Genomic DNA, 19,971 nt, shown 5'->3' with positions numbered 1-19,971 from the left:
GAGTTGCATGTATATTAACATTAGCTACATATACTTTCATGTGGATTTTTTTCCCCCGACCAAATGAAAAATAGCGGTCTGACCACGCAAGACTAAGCTACATAGTTTTAGACCAAGTTTAGAGAGATACTCTCAGAACTGGGTTTGCAAAATGTATATGTACAAGAAATATGTGTTGCATAGTTTAATGTTGTATTGAACTCTTAACACAAAAATGATTGAAATAGTTTTCTGCAAGAATATAACATTTCAGTACTGACCTTCAGTGTGCAGATGACAGAGGTGTTGATCTTCTTGCAGAATCCCTTTAATTTTTGTCTATAGCTTCCTATAAAATCATCCATATTACCAAAAAATGACAATGTATGGGTTTGCATTACCTTGTAGCAACTGCATGCTATTTATTTACCGAGTACATGTTGCAGCCCAATAGCAACATGCATGGAATGTGGCATAACTATTTGCTTTGAGCCCTCTGTTTTGACCACTAGCACCATGTGGTATTTTGAAGGCTTTACAGTGATTCTACAAGTAATTGTGTCAAATGACTGGCTATAAAAGACGAATAATGATCTGCTGTACCATTTAGGAACTGGAAGGTGAGCATGCACAACAGGAAAGGCCATGCATACAACTTTTTCATCCTGTACATAACTTATGATTCTGTACACAGAAATGAAATTAGTCTATTAAATTACTCGTATGTTGCTGTAGAGTTAGGAGTGATAAAGTATTGTGTTAGGTATAGTGCTCCAAGAAAATAGGCCTGCACCATTTTCTTGTGGCAGTTATATGGCCATGTCTACCCATGTAAGTCAAGCAAAATTATGATGATTGCAATGACGTAAACAGTACTTCACCAAGCATCCTTGTTATAGTGCATGGACCTGAGGAGATTTAAATATTGCACTATACCATCATTACTGCCAATATATCAATGAAGTGAGAAACAATAGTAATAAAATTAACATTGAATGCTGGTATAAAATTATGGAGAAATGGCACAAGATTTGGCAAAAACTCTTTGTTGCTCGGTGTTATCAACATCCTCCAATATCCTTCTTTTTGTTCTTCCTGTGCCATCTCACTTCATCTGGGTCGAATCCTTGTTGAGGGTGACCAAACTGTGCCCAGTCTGGAGTAGCTGCCATGTAGTCCTCAGCTCTGAAGATCTCTCTACCATCACTGTCACCCCATCTTCTTATCTGTGTGTAAACAGAGTCACAATAAGATTTGTTTCCACATGAAGCACATTGGCACCTGAGCTTATTTGTTTACTTGTAATGGTTCAAGTCAATGATTTTAGTACACATAAACATATTGTACTACTCCAAGTAAACTAATAAGTGTCCTCCACTATACAGAGAAATGTTGAAACCAGGTTTCTACTGTTGGCCTGGATGACGCACTGACCCGGATATGATTTAGATTAATTAACCCTTAAACCCCCACATAATCCAGAAAACTGGATTTGATATTTTTTTTTAAATGTAAACAATACTTTTGCCAATTTATATAGGTGATTACAAACAGATATATTTTGTGAAGCATTTGTTCGATCGCTTAGAAAACTAATTGGCAAAGAGTAAGCTATCTATAACTTCGTATTGTCACTGTGCTCATCCGACATTGACTGAATCACATGATATCTATATATCAACTGAACCGCCATCACGTGAGGACCAAGAGAAAGTCCATATGACAAAGTATGGCCGAGTTACGGCCTTTTGTACATCATTATGTGAAGAAGGAAGATGGAGGGATAGTTCTTTTGCTCTTTCAAAGTGAAGTGGGAAGCTCTGGGTTGGATGGACACGACTAAGTATGGGACCGTTTAAAACCAAATTTAACAGTGAGTAAGATGGTGTTTGTCGTTTTTTAGATAGCTTTAACAATTTTTGTGCTACGGAATTTAGTTTTACAAGGGATGCATGTGATCCAGTTTACTGGACTATGCATTTTCAGTGCTTGCGTTTTATAAAACAACTGCGGGTTTAAAGGTTAAGCCAAGGCATGCGCCCCAAGAGTGGGTGCTCCACTAGCACATTAAGTTATCGGGTAGCTATACAATAGCTAAACAAGTAAGCTTCATAACTAACAATCAGTCAGAGGGAGTGGCTCAAAGTAAGTTTACAAACAGCAAAATGTGTTTATTATAAATGGGTGTGGCTTTAAATGTGTGTGGCTAACAATCGATCAGTGGGCACAGCTCTACATAGGCCTGCAGACAGCAATGGATATGAATTTGTGCATACCTAGAGATTGCAATAAATCTACTGATAAATGGGCATGGCTCCACATATGCCTCTGAGGACAGTAACACATAATCTCTACATGGCTGGGGGTAGACTATGATATGTTAATATGCTTCCACATTCCAAATTAATTACTAATCCAAACTGGATATTCTATAAAGCAGGTCAGACCCAACCTGGCGTCAATGCTAATACAGAGGCATAAGCTACACCTATCATAGAATACAAATGCACAAAAATGATAAACTCACTAGCTGATGGAACTTCTCATAATCTATCCATGTGTGCCAATTACCCTTCACCTTAAACTGAAAGTGAAGAATACATTAACACACAAATCGTGTGAACAAATTGTCACCTTACCTTCTTGTGTGCTATTAGTACACAATTGGAATGTTCATGTTCACATGCTATCTCATAGTCTTCTAGTAGGTCAGAAAGTTTCTGTACAAACCCAACAACCTGAATAGATAGAACTGTATACATTGGATATACATACACAATGATGGGGACACCTCTTCATGCCAGGGGATATTGGCCATGGTGATGTTGGATGCTTTGGATTCTCCACAGTAGGTGACTCCTTTCACTTCAATGAAGTCAGGATTTCCTCGTGACACTAACTCTGCATATTGCTGGATTTCATCTGTGTTCCAGGCCTTGACCAGAGTCAATCTGTACACTGTTCTCTGACCCTATACAATGACACATGCAAATATAAATACTTTTGATTTGCAGAAGTGATGGAAGTTTATACTCTAATGAAATCGTAGAGTGTGATTATATTTACTATCACACTTATAAATAAAACAATATACCTTCTCAGATAGAGGATCAAGACTGCTAAGAAATCTTGGCCAGAAATCCCTGAACAAAGGTCTATCATTTTTTTTTCACACTCTCTTTAGTGCTAGCATCAATGCTAACATACAGTTGTGTCACTGGCAATAAATTCCTACAAGTACACAGAAGATGAATATACATACACTTACATAACTACAATACATACACTACACTGCATAATAGGGTACACTTCACAATTACTTACACACAAACATATACAAACTAAGTACCTGATAGAATCAGGAAATTGAGCATTAGTTACAAGGAATGTTGAGATTCCCTTCTTATGAAGCAACTTCACTAAAGCATTAATCTCAGGATACATTATTGTTTTCCCAACCAGTGAGAGGGCACAGTGATGAGCTTGCATCCCTTCAGCAAGTCTCTCTGGCTTCACTCCCGGCACTCCTGCAATGTGACAAGTTCTGTAACATGACAATGTCAGACAGTGGGGGAAATAGTTGACTGGTAAGGAAAAAGCTTTAGTGATTGTTTCACTGGAAAAGCATCTCTACTACAGAGAATGTCTCAGTTAAAAACAAAACCGCATGTGTACACATCACTATTGCATAGGTTTAATTGTTAACTCTATTGAAAGTATAACATAACCTTCTACTGCTAAACACAACATACTGAGAAGCCATCACAGCAGGTACTACACCTAACCACAATACATTACCGGAAGGACACTGTTACCAGGAAGTTGTCATAGCTATGTTAACCAATTAATGCCATATTAGGTGCCACAAGTTTGCAGGGTATAAATTAGCAGGTCTGTTCATATTCATTTCAGTTAACGCTACATACAGTAGTAATGATTGCAGGAGGGTTGAGCATAACTGTGGCTGATGCTAAGAGAGTCATAAACGAAGTGGTCAGTGCTCTTCAGGTACGTAAAATATGACCAGAAGTTACAGCAATTAATAGTACAAGTATTCAGTGGGTATACCATTTGGGCTTGAGGACTAGCTTAACTAGTACAGGGAGAGTCTTTAGCAAGCTATACACAGGTGAGAAGTTATTGGGTATTGCCATAAATGTGTTTGTACGGCCACAAATGCCATTGAATCATGTAACATTGTGCCATACATCTATCTAGTATACAAACAGGTTGGCTATAATACAGCATTTAAACAGACACATATCACACTGTACACATGTACTGTTTTAGAACACTGTACAATGTACTGTTTTAGAACAATGATCAGAAAAGACAGTTTGGTGGAGTAGTGATGCCTCAACTGACCATCAGTGAAGTATACAAGGGAGGGTCAATAGAGAAAGGCACTACAGTACCAGGAGACTTTGACGTGGACCTTGTCATCTACACCAGATGTGAGTCACTCTGTACCCTGCTGTCCCTGCATGTAGACTATAACCTTTCAGTATTAAGTGCTTGTGCTCATAACAGGATCTACTGTAGACTATTCATTGATTTCCCTCTTTAGTCATGTAAGTAACAACTAAAGCAAAGTGGTTCGAGTAGGGATAAATCTGCATTCCATGTAGTGACTCCACTACGTATTAGTTATCTGTGTGTACATAACTTTCCTTGTTTCAAAACTTTTATCATCCTGAGCTGCATGTTTCTTAAACTTTTATGCTTGCACTAAAAACTTCTGGGGTTAGTCTTCATGCTTCACACTGAAGCATACCTGCGAGAACCTGTAAAGTGCCTTGTAACATTATTTTTAAACCCTATATGAAGCAAAACAAAGGTTTGTTCAACAGAATGCATTATATGCCCAAATCTTTTGTGCACCAGCTATGTATCAAACATTTAAGTAAATTAAAAAGCACACAGACAATATATAAAGCCATTATAAGCTGATACTATCACAACACTTGTAGTACTACATGGTGCAAAAATCAAAACTTACAGGAAAGTGATGGAGGAATTTGATCAGTATCTATGGTCACAACTAACAGGTCGCTACATCAAGAAAGGCATCAATGGCTAGTCTTCAGTTCAAGTATTCTAATGTGGGAGTTGACCTGCTGATAAGCCCACACTTTGACAGCAAGCAGGATTACCATGACTTATTGGAAACTATTGACAAGCAGAGTATTCCACTGTATGGGATTCTGTGTAAGTAATGGTCAGTGTAGTGTACTCTATCTGACAGGTTCAGCTGCTCAGCTGCCAAGTGGAGCTTGTAAAAAGATACCCTAACATAGCAAGTATGAAACACTCACTAGATACTTGCTTAATTATTATGCAATATGGGATAAGACCTTGTGAGAAATATACCTCTGGGACCACACTGCAATACCGTGGTTTCTGGAATATAAATTCATGTACTGATGCAAACTGGACCATGGTCTGACTCCTGATTGTTAAGGTAGTTTACATTTCAGAGTGTTCTTCCATTTTGAGGGGTTGGTGTGACAGTAGTGACACAAAACACAAGCTGGTACTACTCCACCACACAGGTACGTGAGTACATCAAACGTGCCAAGGCATGGAGAAACAACACTTGGGATGACAATGAAGATGGAAGACTAAGTTCCTACCTGATGGAGATACTGGTTATTAAAGTCTACAAGAATGGAGGAGGATTAGATACACCCATAAAGTGGGACAACTATCACATTTGAGTATGGCACCTAATGAATACTATCTCTCTTCAGAATAACACAAGACCAGTTAAACTGGTGTGTAACAAACAAATTGCGTAAGCTAGTGAACATTCACAAAATCACCAGCACTACATATGTTAGTTGTTGAAGGATACAATACGACCCCAATAGTGTATAACTTTTGTTTGTGCCAGAGAAGAATGTACAATATTATGCCACTATTTGGAATATAGAGTGCAGGCGGGTGGGTTATTACAATTATCCATTATCCCTAGTGATTGCCACGATATAGCTAGCTAGACTTATTTTCATACCTCTATACTCTCCAGGGTCTGATACTCTCTGCATAACAGGCAATTTGCTAACTTACTGAGCTAACTCAACATAGCTAGAGTCATCCATCACGTGATCAGGATCAACTTCTTACTTGTAAACTTCATTGCACTATCTTTCACTATAATGCACAAGGTAGCTACTGTATGCGGTGTGCAGCAATATTGAAAAATGAACTGCACATCTCAATATTTGGTTAATCAGATGAAATAATGGTTATATTTTTAATAATGGGGAAATATCTGTGGCAGTAAAAACATATGTGGGCGCTGATGAAAAACAGAAATAGTGGCCTTAAGCAAATATTCTACCAGAGTCTATCATGTAATACATAATCCCAGCCACAGCTATATAAGTACCTATTCCTAAAGGTATTGTCTCAGCTAACCACATTCATAATGTACCACTACCCAACCAGCCTGTGGAACCTGGATAACTTGGAACCGATTAAAGTGTCCTGATTATCAAAGTGTCCTTAGTCACAAAACATTTTCCTAACTATAACCCATATTGGATTGCTGGTGATATAAATTTACACAGGGAAAGTCGCTGTGTTGTCAATAATGTTTTTCCTATTCAGTATAATGCTTATCCTATTGATCTTCGTGAAAAAATTATTCACATTAAATCAAGATAGCCGGGCTTGGTTTAATGGGTAAACTCATGTAGTACAATGGGTGAACTACATCTCTACAAGTAGTACAATCTCCAACAAGAGAAGAGAACATCCTAGATATATAATAGGTCTTCTCCAGTGAATCACTAGGCTATGGCACTAATCTGGAAACAGTGATTATGAAGACATCATTGTTTGATCATCAATCATAGCCACTTTACAACCATCACAACACAGCATCTATTTTATAGTCTAAAACAGAAATCTCTGCAATGCATTTTTAGAAACTCTACCAACATTGATGTGCTATGTGATCAGGGGCATAGCCAGACTTTTGGTAATGCCAGGGCCTAGCTGTAAGCCGAAGACCAAAATAAAAACCTGCTAACAATAGCTTCCCTCCACTAACTGTATCTCCTTATGTATAACTACACATATGTAGCTGCTTCTCTGAATAATGTGACCGTTCTCATATTGACTGTTTTTTTAAAAAAAATTTAAGGGAAGGCTGCTCAGTATAAAAATACTGCTTTTCAGCAGTGCTCTATTATTAGAGTATCTCGAATTATTGGTGCCTGGGTTCTGGCTACGTCTCTGTATGGGATTAATTTAAAGTTGTATGCTCATGCAGAATGCCTTAATCACAATCCATCCAAATCAACCTAGCAAAGAGAAACCATGGATATTTTAACACATTCAGCACAAGAAACATTCTCTCCTGTGAGACCTGCACAGTAATAACAATTAATTGTGTTCATATATTATGTATACGGCAGCACACTAAGAACAGAGAGTACTTACCCTGCTACCCAAATTTTTAGATAAAAGGAATATACTACAAAATATGTGAACAGATTTTTGCATTTCTAGCTATGTGCATGCATGCTGCAGCAGTTTACATGTATATGTATATCTAATTTGTTAGTTGTTACAGCATATGTGTAAAAAACTATTACAATCACATTCCCTAAACCGCTCTGTAGCTAAGTTAACTATCCAGCATCTGGTTTCATCATTTTCAGCCTTATTTTTGTGATAATTATCATTACTGGAAAAATGATACCGTCCTCTAAAATCTTTTAAAGAATTCATCCAATTACAGGGTTTGTTTGGTCTGTTTTTTTGGTATGTAAATAACAAATGGTCAACTGTAGAAGACTTAGACAGTTCTTTTAAGGTTTCATCATCAGGATGAGCATACTTCTTACTATCAGTGCTGATCACACACACTTTAGTTGAAATGTTTTGAAGAAATTCTTTTGGATTATTTTTCCTTGACCCATGGTGTGGGATATCTATGTAGACAAAGTTGTAATGACCATCTTGGAACAGACGCTTTTCAACAGTAGGGTCTGCAATTCTTACTTGACGAAGTCCTTCTTTAATATTTGCACCAGGTGCATCCCCAGTCAGCAATGCATACATGTATTTATTATCTTCCCCAGGAACACTAATTTTGCACTCAATGAGAAGAGAGGCAGATGCTAAATTAGGTAAAGTTAGACTTCGACCACGCATCAGTTCTTTTTTTACATTTACAAGATTCTGTTGGTTAGGTGTTAACATAAAGACACGCAAATGGTGTGAGCCATCATTGAACTGTCTTTCAATGATCGCAGTGGTTGGACTTGTAACTAAGTCATTTGTTTCCACATTATGGTTATTAGCACATTGTAATAGTGTACGCCCCTGTTTTACTGATCTTGAAGTTGGTTCTGTTGATGGTTCTAGAGTTACAGTGTACAATTTATCAACAGTAATGGGTAGTTCACTCCTGTTAAACATACTCAGGACACCTGCAATGTGATCAGCATCATAATGTGTAACGACTACCACATCAAGCTTTTGGTCTTTTGGCAGGCAAGACACAGTAACACTAAAACAAGGTGGTGAAGTTTTTAACCCACCATCAACCAGCATGTTAAAATTGTGCCAACGGAACAATGTGCTGTCTCCATTCGCTGCTGGAAAAACAATGATGTGAGGATTTTCAGGGCTAGATTCGTCTACTGGAGATCTGTCAGGTAGTTTTGGTGGTTGATGAGGTCTAGCCTTTGACCAATCAATTATTGTATCAATATTTTCCATAGTAAATAATTTTGGAAGAATTCCACATCCATCAAGCCAGCCTGCAGAGAAAGGCAAAACAGAGATTTGATAAGACAGATAGTCAATGGGAACAAGACTTTTACCACCAAGATGAATCAAGCGATGAACTCCTCTGGTAATGCACTCGTTCACTTTATACCAATTATCTGAGTCTTCATATTGTGGCTCACTGACATATTTTTTAGCCCATACAACGATATTTTTATCTTCAATATCTTGTGGTACACATGCATTATTGCTTTTCAATATATCTGGCAAGTAAAGAGAAAGCCCAGTATTTAAGATCTTCAGGTATCCAATTTCTTCTGCAAAAGCAAAACCATAACAAGAATTTAACAAAATATTTATTCTTGGTGTATGTTGTGGCTTCACACAGTTTAGTACTTCCAGAAGATCAGACCCTGAAAACTTATCGTCACCACTGATAGCCCAGCTGCCATCTTCTTCACCATGTCCACTATAAATAATGGTTAGGGTGGTAGCATTACAGAACGATATAGCATCTTCAAGTGCTTGCGTTAAAAATTCAGCAGATGGAGCTACCAGCAATGTGTAAACAGCTTTTTCACCATAGTAACGACCATAATAATAGTAACAGTATTCTTCTGTTTCATTGGCAAAAAAGAACTTCTGAGGGCTTACATTATTGAGGCCAGCAACAGCTGCAACTATCTGAATGTCATCTTTTAATTCTTCCTCCAGTCCAATGTCATCACCAACTACAAGTAAGTAATGAGGCCAGCACATTTCATGACAGACAACATTAGCAGCTTCAGTGACATTACAACTTACACCTGAATATAAACCAAGACGATAAAATACAAACTGGGAGTCATTTTGTAGGTTTTTGGCAATAGTGTTCTCCACCTTGGTTGAATTTTTAGCCCATTGAAAACTTTTCTTTTTTAGTTCTTTCACTGTACAAGATACCACTGTAGGGGGAATTTGCTGACTACGAGATCTGTATTCCTTTGAAGTTTTAAATACTTTTACAATCAGTTCCTTTGCTGCAGACTCATTATATCCTACAGCTATTACTATTGGACTCATCTGACCACGAAATATATCATCAAAGGCTTTTTGTAGTTGTTCTCCACCTGTACAAATAAGGTAGTGTAAAGAACAAGCACATTTGTACACACTTGTGTTTAAAAATTTTTTTAAAAAGTTAGTGTAAAACAGTTGGAAGATAAGGATCCAAGGAAGTGAAACAAGATATAGATTATGACACGATAGTGCTGCATAGTAGGGACTACAAAGGAGTGGGTGTGGCCAATGAAAAAACATTACCCAAAAACCAGCCTCTCTTTTCCCTGACAATGATGAAGCAGTACTGGTTAGGCAAAACTAGGTCCAAACAAGCCTTCAGATCAGCCCAAAACACTTTCAACAAGTTGCTATGTATACTGACTGACTAACTGATGTCTTCAGACAAGTGTAACTCGATAATGGCTAAGGCTACAGGCTTGATTTTTTCAATGTTCAATGTAACTTCGGCCTGGGAGGTGCCTTTTGGCATACCACAGTACATACACTGCATTCTCCATGGACTTACCAGTGTCCTCCTTTGTGTCCCATTCATCTTTGCTGACAGCAAAAGTGTCAATTTGGTGGTAGCACTTGATGACTTCCCTTGGTAATGGAAATCATCCATATTTTTCATAGTAGCTACTTTGATTTCAGGGGTGCTTTTCGAATAGTTCTTGATTTGTAATGCTGTGTAACGGGTTGAACATAGCTGACAACGAAACATATGGATACTTCACTTTTCAGACAATAATTGATAGCTGGGGCAAGCAGCACCATTTCTTTCTTTTGATGCGGTATGCGTGGGTTCAGCAGTCACAATAATTTAAAAGTTAACAAACAAGTGCACAAAATGCCTAACTACAACTTGCCTACCTCTAACTAGGTTACTGACTCACTTTGAACCTTTTGTTTTGGCTAGTGAATTTGTAATCACCTGTGATTGTTTGTTTGGTAACCACAAGTCTATTACTACTAAGAGACTTGTGGTCAAGTTTCTTAGTAAATAATAAACTTCAAAATAGTTGAACATCAAAGCATTCTATACATACCATTTTCTAAAAGGTGATAATTCTTCCACTACAACTTCATCAGCAACATTCGTAATTGTACCTTGTCATTAGCAATGGGCATGGTCACTCGCAAACAAGGTAATTAACTTGCCAGACAGCTATCAGCTTCGCGTACAACCAGCTTTAAGTACCTTCTAGTGTCTCAAGCATAACTCTCCATGGCAAAAATGATTCATTTCATAATGAACGATTGCTTTCTTGAAGACAATTTAATTATGACAAATTCTTGTGCCAACGTGATGAATTTGATTGCCAAAGTGACGAATTCAATTGCCAACGGGACAAATTCAATCGCTGAAGTGACAAATTCATTGCCAAAACCTATAAAATCATGAAATTTTCCACATAGTTAGTACACCTCATAACATGAAATTTGAGAGGTGGAGACATTACAGATTTGACCTTTCGTATCCTCTAGAGTGACCTTTGTCCATGTGTCACCCAAGTAATGTTACTTAGCATTATAAACAAAGAACAGTACAAGAAGCATCTCTGCAATCAATCCAGTCGCTATGAAAAATACCAGCAACAAGCATAACTAATAGCCAACACAGCCGCAGGGGAAGCCACATAGCTCTATCACTAATCGACATCTTGCATTGTCAGTGAAAAGAATTGGAACACAAAGGATCATGTACTGTACACACTGTAGTTGACAAAAACGCAAATCTTGAGACGTCGAACAGAGTAGAAATCAAACCCATAGCCTTATCCAATGTCGAGTTACTGTATAGAGGGAAGCTTTGATGGGGGAGAAACTTTGGCGAATTTGGTGATTTGCTACAAATTCACCAAAGTTTAACCCACCAATAACTCGATAGGGTCTGAGATTAGCATCTTCACAGCTAAAGATTGAGATCGAATTTGCCAAATTTTATTTCACCAAATGCAATTTAGCTCGCTATCCGCCAAAGTTTACCTCTATACGGTATGCTTGCCTGGAGGCATCAAAGTAGGGCAGCATACCCAGAAAAATGGGGTGAATTATGAAGCATGAAACTTTCCATATAGTTAGTACATCTCAGGACATGAAATTTGAGAGGTAAAACCATTGCAGATTTGACTTTTGGTATCCTTTACAGCATGTTTTATGTCCAAAAATAGTGACTTTTGAAAAACCATGAAGAAGCCTGCTAGCAGATAACTCAAGCATTGCAAATCTCACTTTCGGTCATTGATTTGCTATGCATGCTCTGCAAAGCAGGGACCACAAAGGAGTAGGTGTGGCCCACGAAATAATATCACCCGAAAATCAACCTCAATTTTCCCAGATGATGATGAAGCAGTATTGGTAAGGTAAAAAGCTTTCAGATCGACCCGAAATGCTTTCAACAAGTCGCTACGGAATTTTAAAACATTTATATTCAACGGAATTTTCTACTGACTGACTGACTGACTGATGCCTTAAGACAAGCGTAACTCGATAACCGCTAAGGCTAAGGGCTTGATTTTTTCACTGTTCGATGTCGCTTCAGCCCGACAGGTGCCTTTTGGCATACCGTAGTATGTACAATGCATTCTTCATGGACTTACCAGTGTCCTCTTTTGTGTCCCATTCATCTTTGCTGACAGCAAAAAGTGTCGATTTGGCGATAGCACATGATGGCTTCCCTTCGTAACGGAAATTGTCCGTATTTTTCATAGTGGCTATTGTAATAAAAGTAGAGGTGCTTTTCAAACAGTTCTTGATTTGTACTGCTGTGTAACGGGTTGAACATAGCCAACAGCGAAGCATAATAGATACTTCACTTTTCAGACAATAATTAATATAACTGGGGCGCGCGGCACAATTTTTTTCTATTGGTATGTATGGATTGCAGAGGTGCTTTACGAACAGTTCTTGATTCGAAATGCTGTGCAATGGGTCAGGGCCAGAGCCCATGGTCCGGCCGATCACTTTTCAGCTACTTGATTTTAGTGAAAAGATCGAGATACTCTAATAGAGCAGTCACCAAAATATACTCTAATAGAACAGTCATCTTGATACTCTGATAAAGCATTCAGTACTTATAGTCTAAGCCATGACATCTTGTGTTAACTGTCTTAAAATACCCAGTGCGTCATATGCATGGCACACTGCATTGAGCTAATTGATCATGCATTAGCATGCAGTTACAATCTAAAACTAAACTTTCACGTTGAGAATTTTTTTGTATACATCATGAAAACAAAATTAGCTATTAGCTATAATAGTCAGATATGAAACTCAATTAATTGGTAATGTAGCACAAAATTACCATTGATGTTAACAAAAAGAAGAAACTTTGCATATGCCATTTCAGAGTATCTATTTTCAAAAGTTTCCCTGGGGGAGCATGCCCCCTGAGCCTTCTAGCTTAGCATGCTGTGTGTACTTATAGCACATGCAGTTAAGTAACACACCAAAGCAGGTAATCTCTGATTTACAGATCAGATTAGATCAATAAAAACTGAGTAGTGTGCATGACTATGACTTTCATTGCAGTCCATGGATGGCTGAACCACTCAAAATCTCTGGGTTCTGGCCCTGCAATGGGTTGAACATAGCTGGTAACGAAGCATAATGGATAGTTCACTTTTCAGACAATAAGGGGCTGGGAATTTCAGATGTGGTATGCCTGGGCTCACCAGTCATAATAAAATTATTTACAAACAAGTTGATGTTGTGCTACTTCTAAAAACCAGGCGCCATGCAGCTAGCTAACTCATCTGGCATTAACCATAGATAGTATATGCTACTATGAATTAACCAACTATGTATTACCATTTTACAATAGTTTGGGTTGTGCAATAATATTAGTTAATTCTCGTATTTCATAATTCATGAAATTTCCGTAATTCGTTCAATTACGTTGTTATGCATTGCTAAGGAAGCACTTGTTAAACAAACCGCATTTACCAACATATTACGCACAGAAGTATCTTCTAAACTGTTTTATAGTTTGACTATCATGTTTTTCCCACAAATTCTCTTGATAAAGCCTCAAAGCTACTCTTCATTTTCGTTCGCGTACGTAAGGGATACGCCCCCTTTCAACTCAAAGCAATAGGCTATTCCTGGTAGTGTACGAGGCCTGCACTGTTTTTTTTTTCAGTTGTTAAATGCCTGAAAACCTAAAAAGGAAGGTAATTTACAAAGTCTGAGGAAAGTCGCCACACCCGTATTTCAGTCCACCGAAAAGAAACCACCTCAGAGCAAAGTTGACCTGTGCAAAAGTTTAATACAGACTTCATTTCGCTTTTACTCCTTACGTAAAAGCTGCTGTTACCATTATTTAATGATTTTGCTCACGTGGGTGTGTACGGACAAACATAGATAGGTACATAGATAGGTATACACACACGTTTTTTACGGAAACAATTTCAGTAAACCAGGCGCGTGCCCACAGCCGGCCGAAGGCCGGCTGTGGGCGTGCGCCTGGTTGAAATAAGTTAACAAACAAGTACACGAAAAAAATTGGAATTCTCAACTAGAGTAGGGACCATAGCATATCGATAAAAAGTACTGAAACAAGTTGGAGTAGTCCATGATATTAAATCACAGTAAAACAATAAGAAGTGTTATATCCCTACTGTGCATTTCCATAATGGTATCTTGAGCACAGTAGGGATATAACACTTCTTATTGTTTTACTGTGATTTAATATCGTGCACTACTCCATCTTGTTTCAGTACTTTTTATTGATATGCTATGGCCCCTACTCTAGTTGAAAATTCCAAATTTTTTCGTGTACTTATATAATAGAAACCAAGAGTATCGAACGGGTGTATTACCCCGTGATTAATGATTGCATAAAGTAACACGGATATTTCAGTAATTGTTCATTTTCATTGCCATTAAGGGTTGCTGTATTTAGCCCAAATCGGCCACTAAACCAAGCGAAAACATGATAGCGTTAAAGGGGATTGGCTAATGTTGAAATTCAGGCACTGGAAAGTGAATCCCTGAAGGTATGGCAACACGCTTGTTTGTGCAACTGTTGTTTTAGTGAGCTGGAGTTATCTTGGGTCCCTACTACACTTTCTTTGTACAATAATTGTTGAATACTTGGTTGAATCACACAGAAAACTGGCGAACAAGACCCATTGCCACGTACACATTTCAAATTACCATTTCATGTAAACAAACAATTACTGAAATATCCATGTTACTTTATGCAATCATTAATCACGGGCTAATACACCGTTCAACACTCTTGGTTTCTATCATACAAGTACACTTTTTGGAATTTTCAACTAGAGTAGGGACCATAGCACATCCATAAAAAGTACTGAAACAGGTTGGAGTAGTGCATGATAATAAATCACAGTAAAACAATATAGTGGCTATTTTGATAGCAGAGGTGCTTACAGTTCTTGATTTGTACTGCTGTGTAACGGGTTGAACATAGCCGACAACGAAGTGTAATGGATACTTCACTTTTCAGACGATAATTGGGGCGCACAGTGCCATTTCAGATGCGGCATACGTGGGTTCATCAGTCATAATAATTATTTACAAAAAAAGTTAACAATTACACAGAAAAATTTGGAATTTTCAACTAGAGTAGGGACAATAACACATTGATAAAAAGTACTGAAACAAGTTGGAGTAGTGCACAATATTAAATCACAGTAAAATGATAAGAAGTGGTATATCCCTACTGTGCATTTCAATTATGGTATCTTGAGCACAGTAGGGATATGGCACTTCTTAACAAATACGGACGATTTCCGTTACGCTGAAGGGAAGCCATCACGTGCTATTGCCAAATCAACACTTTTCGCTGTCAGCAAAGATGAATGGGACACAAAGTAGGACACTGGTAAGTCCAAGAAGAATGCATTGTACGTACTGTGGTATGCCAAAAGGCACCTGTCGGGCTGAAGCGATGTCGAACAGTGAAAAAATCAAGCCTGTAGCCTTAGCTGTTATCGAGTTACGCTTGTCTGAAGGCATCAGTCAGTTAATCAGTCAGTCACTAGAAAATTATGCTAAATAAAATATTTTAAAATTCCGTAACAACTTGTTGAAAGTGTTTTGGGTCGATCTGAAAGTTTGTTTGGGCCTAGTTTTACCTAACCAATACTGCCTCGTCGTCAGGGGAATTTGAAGCTGTTTTTGGGTGATATTATTTCGTGGGCCACGGCTACTCCTTTGTGGTCCCTACTATACAGTTACTATCGTACTGTATGATACTCTTGCTAATAGCCCACTGACCAACAGAGCTTGACCTACTCCATTCCTTTTATAAGCACACCTATGTCAATTCGATTATGGGAGCTAGACTGTAACATTATAGTTAGGTTTGCTATCATTAACAGAGAATTCCAGAAATATAGTGGAGTTCTATTTAATGCCCATCAGTGTTGTAAGCCTGTTTAATATGCTTTTACTGTACTTTAAATGGACTCCCTGTTAAAAGAACTAAATAGGTAAGCTTTCTTATATTTGTTTCTTGTAAAAGTTATGTAGGTGTGAAAATCAAGTATATATTGGCTTAGTCACAGCAGTCTAGCACCAGACCAAGTATTATTAACCATTGACAACAATCTACTCACTGTTACCACTTACTTTAAACCCTTGGTAGTGCTGGCTTTAACTTTATTGTCACAGTAGCTATCAATCTGTTTTAGATCCACTAGCTAACAGAAGTAGCAATAATGTAGCTAGCTACAAGCATTAATCCGAAAGCACATTCAATCTTCTCTACTGATCGCATGACTTGTTTTAACACTGTGACAATTTCAAAATGACATGTAACTCAATCCCACAATGCACATAGCAATATATATATATCGCCCACATTTTCTAAGTAGGTTAGGAACCACACCCTCGGCTCTTCGTGCTTTAGAAACCTCGCTTCACTCAGTTTCTAAAACCACAAAGATCCTTGGTCTAGGTTCCTAACCTATGCTAAGAACCTGCTAGCAGGTCTTTTAGTGGGTTTTTAGTGGATTTTAAGACATCACTATCTCCAAAAGATCAAAGCATTCTATGCATACCATTTTTTAAAATGTAGATATTGCTCTTGAGTGAAGACTGTGCAATCAAGTTGCTACTTCTAAAAGCCAGGTGCCCATGAAATCAATACTATCCCTTTCTAGCTAAATTTTTAAGGTGGCTCAGAAGTTTCCACATGGCTTCACCAACAGGGCCTAAAACAAGCAGGTTATCACCATGAAGCACCTTGTACTAACAAAAATCCATGAAGCATTTTGTTCTCTACCCTCTAATACAAACAGAAACTCTCTGGGATGCATGTAGCACAAGATACAAATTTAGCCCTTCAAAGTGATCTTTTCCTTTGCGCTTAGCATTATGGGGCTGGATTTGCTAGCCTATACCTGCAGATATACCAGTAGACATTTAATCCCTAATTCAGTCTATACCTTAGGGATTAAACGTCAACTAGTATGCATATCTGCAGGTGACAGGCAACCTCCCTTGTCTTCCAACTTTTTTTCCTGTGATCCCTAATTATAACTTTTCCCTATACTTGTTTTTGAAACATTATTGTGACTGGTGAACCCGTGCATACCGCATCAAAGAAAGAATGGCACTGAGTTAATTAATGTTTTCATCTGAGCATGTACCTCAATTAACTCGAATAAGAAGTGGCTATTATGCTTCACTTTCAGCCATTACACAGTGCTACAAGTGAAGAACAGTAGGAGATGGGCCTCTGCAATCAATCCAGTCACCAAGGAAAATACAGACAATTACTGACTCAAAGTGAAATGGCGATTACTCTTTGCTTCAGTCACCATGGATAATTGATTCCCATATACAAATGTAGAGAAGCCATCACATACTGTAACTTGATACCTTGGGCTGTCAGCAAAAGAAATGGGACACAAAGGAGGACAAAGGTAAGTTCATGATGCATTGTACATCAGCATTGAAACCGGGTCAGGTCATCCGGGTCTGATCTGGTTTACAGATTATCCGGGTCTGACCCGGATTGAATCACATGAGAAATGAAATTGTTAGTTTGATGATGTGGAAACTTATTAATGCTAGTCATGTAGTTCTTTTGTGAGCCACGCCCACTTATCGTGTTACAGACGCTCACCCACGCCCATTTATTTGTAAGTGCAGTCTGTAGCACAAAACCGTGTCCGTTGCTGTTTGCAAGCTTACGTGTAGCCACACCCACTAATCGATTATTGTACAAGTTGTACATAGTCTAGTCTTTCAGCAGGATAAGTACTTTTTGTGAGCCACACCCACTTTATACATCGGGAAATTGTAATACTAGGTATGCACAAAGCCACACCCAATTACTGTCTATAAACTCACAAAGCTACGTGGAACCAAACCCACTGACTGATTTTAAATTATAAACTTACTAGCTTAGTTATCACATAACTACTCGTTTACTCAACACGAATTGAACACTCAAAACGTAGTCTTGCTTGCTCGAAACGTAACTCTTATCGCATGCCTCGGCTTTAATTAATCTGGGTCATATCCGGGTCAGTGGGTCATCTGGGTCAGCAGTAGTGACCCGGTTTCAATGCTGTTGTACATACTGCAGTACGCCAAAAGCCACCAGTCGGGCTGAAGCAACATCAAAAATCAAGCTTGTAGCCTTAGCCATCATCAAGCTACACTTGTATGAAGGCATCAGGCAGGCAGTAGAAAATTTCATTGAATAAATTGTCTTTACTACAATCCGCGACCTCAATGACAGTGCCTATTGGACTGACACCCCCTTATACTGTGATAGTCTTACTCAAATCTTCTTTCTTGAATTTGGAGACAGCTTCCTCGACTCTCTGTGCTTCTTCTTTTGGCAAGCCGTTTTGAAATTCTTGACTAGCCCTATTAGATTCGTGGTCTTCTTTTTTAGCTTTCTCGATATCATATTCTTGTGTCGGGGGTTCTGGAGAAGGATCATCATCTGACGCATCAATTATATCTTCGAAATACTTATCCATATCGTCCTGCTCTGTCATCTCTTTGATCACGCTTTTTTCCGCCATGATATTTGGTAATATCATGTGAACCGGTGAACGACAACCAATCAGATACACAGATTCTAATAGTTCTTGCGCGTCGACAAATTTAAAGCCGAAGTCACGTGTGATTGGTCGAAATGATTGGTCGAAATTCATTTGATTTCGACCAAATGACCAAATGATTTCGACCAAATGACCAAATGATTTCGACCAAATTTTTGTTCGACCAAATGATTTCGAAATTCATTTGATTTCGACCACATTGGTCGAAATGATTGGTCGAAAGTCGATTTGATTGGTCGAAATTCTATGCACGTGATTTCGCTTGTTTTTGTTGTCGTGCAAGAACTATTAGAAGCTGTGTATTTCCGTTTACAGTATTTTGCATGTCGGTTGTCAGTCGTACAAAAATTCTGAATAGGACTCACGTGAAAAGCAACCAATGATAGGCAGCCAGACATTTTCAAATTCTTTCGAAGTATCTGATTCGCTGTTTTTCACGTAATATCGCCAGAGAAATAAATTGTAACTGACAACCGCCTTGCAATCTACTGTACATTGTATCGATATCGAAGCATATGATTGGCTGTTTTTCACGTGATTTCACCAGCGAAGTAGCTGACACGCCCCTTTGATAATCTAATTGAAGGGGTGTCGCCCCTCGAGGGGTCTACAGACTAATTCTACTTGCACATCACTACAAGCTAGAGCCGCCCAGTCAGAGCAGACAGAGCTTGAATTAACGGTAATTTTTTCCCCAGAAAAGTTGCAGCAGTTAAAAATTAGGAAATGAGACTGCTAGATGTGGTAAAAATACTTACTTTCCCCTCCACTGGTCTTCATACCAAGAAATTATTATTCTTGTAGATGGCCAGGTAGTGATAAATTGCCAGGCTAGGCCACAGGCCTTTGAAAGTGCCCATATCTAGATTGCTTCCAAAAATTATCCAAGCATAGCTTGAAGGTTGCAACTCAGTTGCAACTGTTGGTGCTGAAATGATGAAGTCAGGTAAGGAGTTCCATAGATTGACTACTCTAGCCTCCTAGCATGCGTTCCTCAGTCAAGTTGGCTCAGGAGAAGGGTGCATTCAATTGGCTCTCTTGTCTTCCATTGAAGTCGCATAATTTTGTGCTTCATAAAACTGCTTTTTGTGATGCAATTGCGCTTCGCTATCATTGCCGGCTACCATCTGCCTGCCCTACTTCCTGTGCC

The 19,971-nt window shown here is 38.5% G+C and overlaps 1 pseudogene; it reads right to left on the bottom strand.

The window, feature by feature from the left end:
* Window positions 1–938: 938 nt before the first annotated feature.
* Window positions 939–18,859, bottom strand: LOC136242915 (S-adenosyl-L-methionine-dependent tRNA 4-demethylwyosine synthase TYW1-like; annotated as a pseudogene).
* Window positions 18,860–19,971: the final 1,112 nt, after the last annotated feature.

Source organism: Dysidea avara, chromosome 13 (genome assembly GCF_963678975.1).
Source record: "Dysidea avara chromosome 13, odDysAvar1.4, whole genome shotgun sequence".
NCBI lineage: Eukaryota > Metazoa > Porifera > Demospongiae > Dictyoceratida > Dysideidae > Dysidea > Dysidea avara.
Note: the sequence above shows the minus strand (reverse complement) of the source record. Positions and strands in the feature narration are given on the sequence as shown.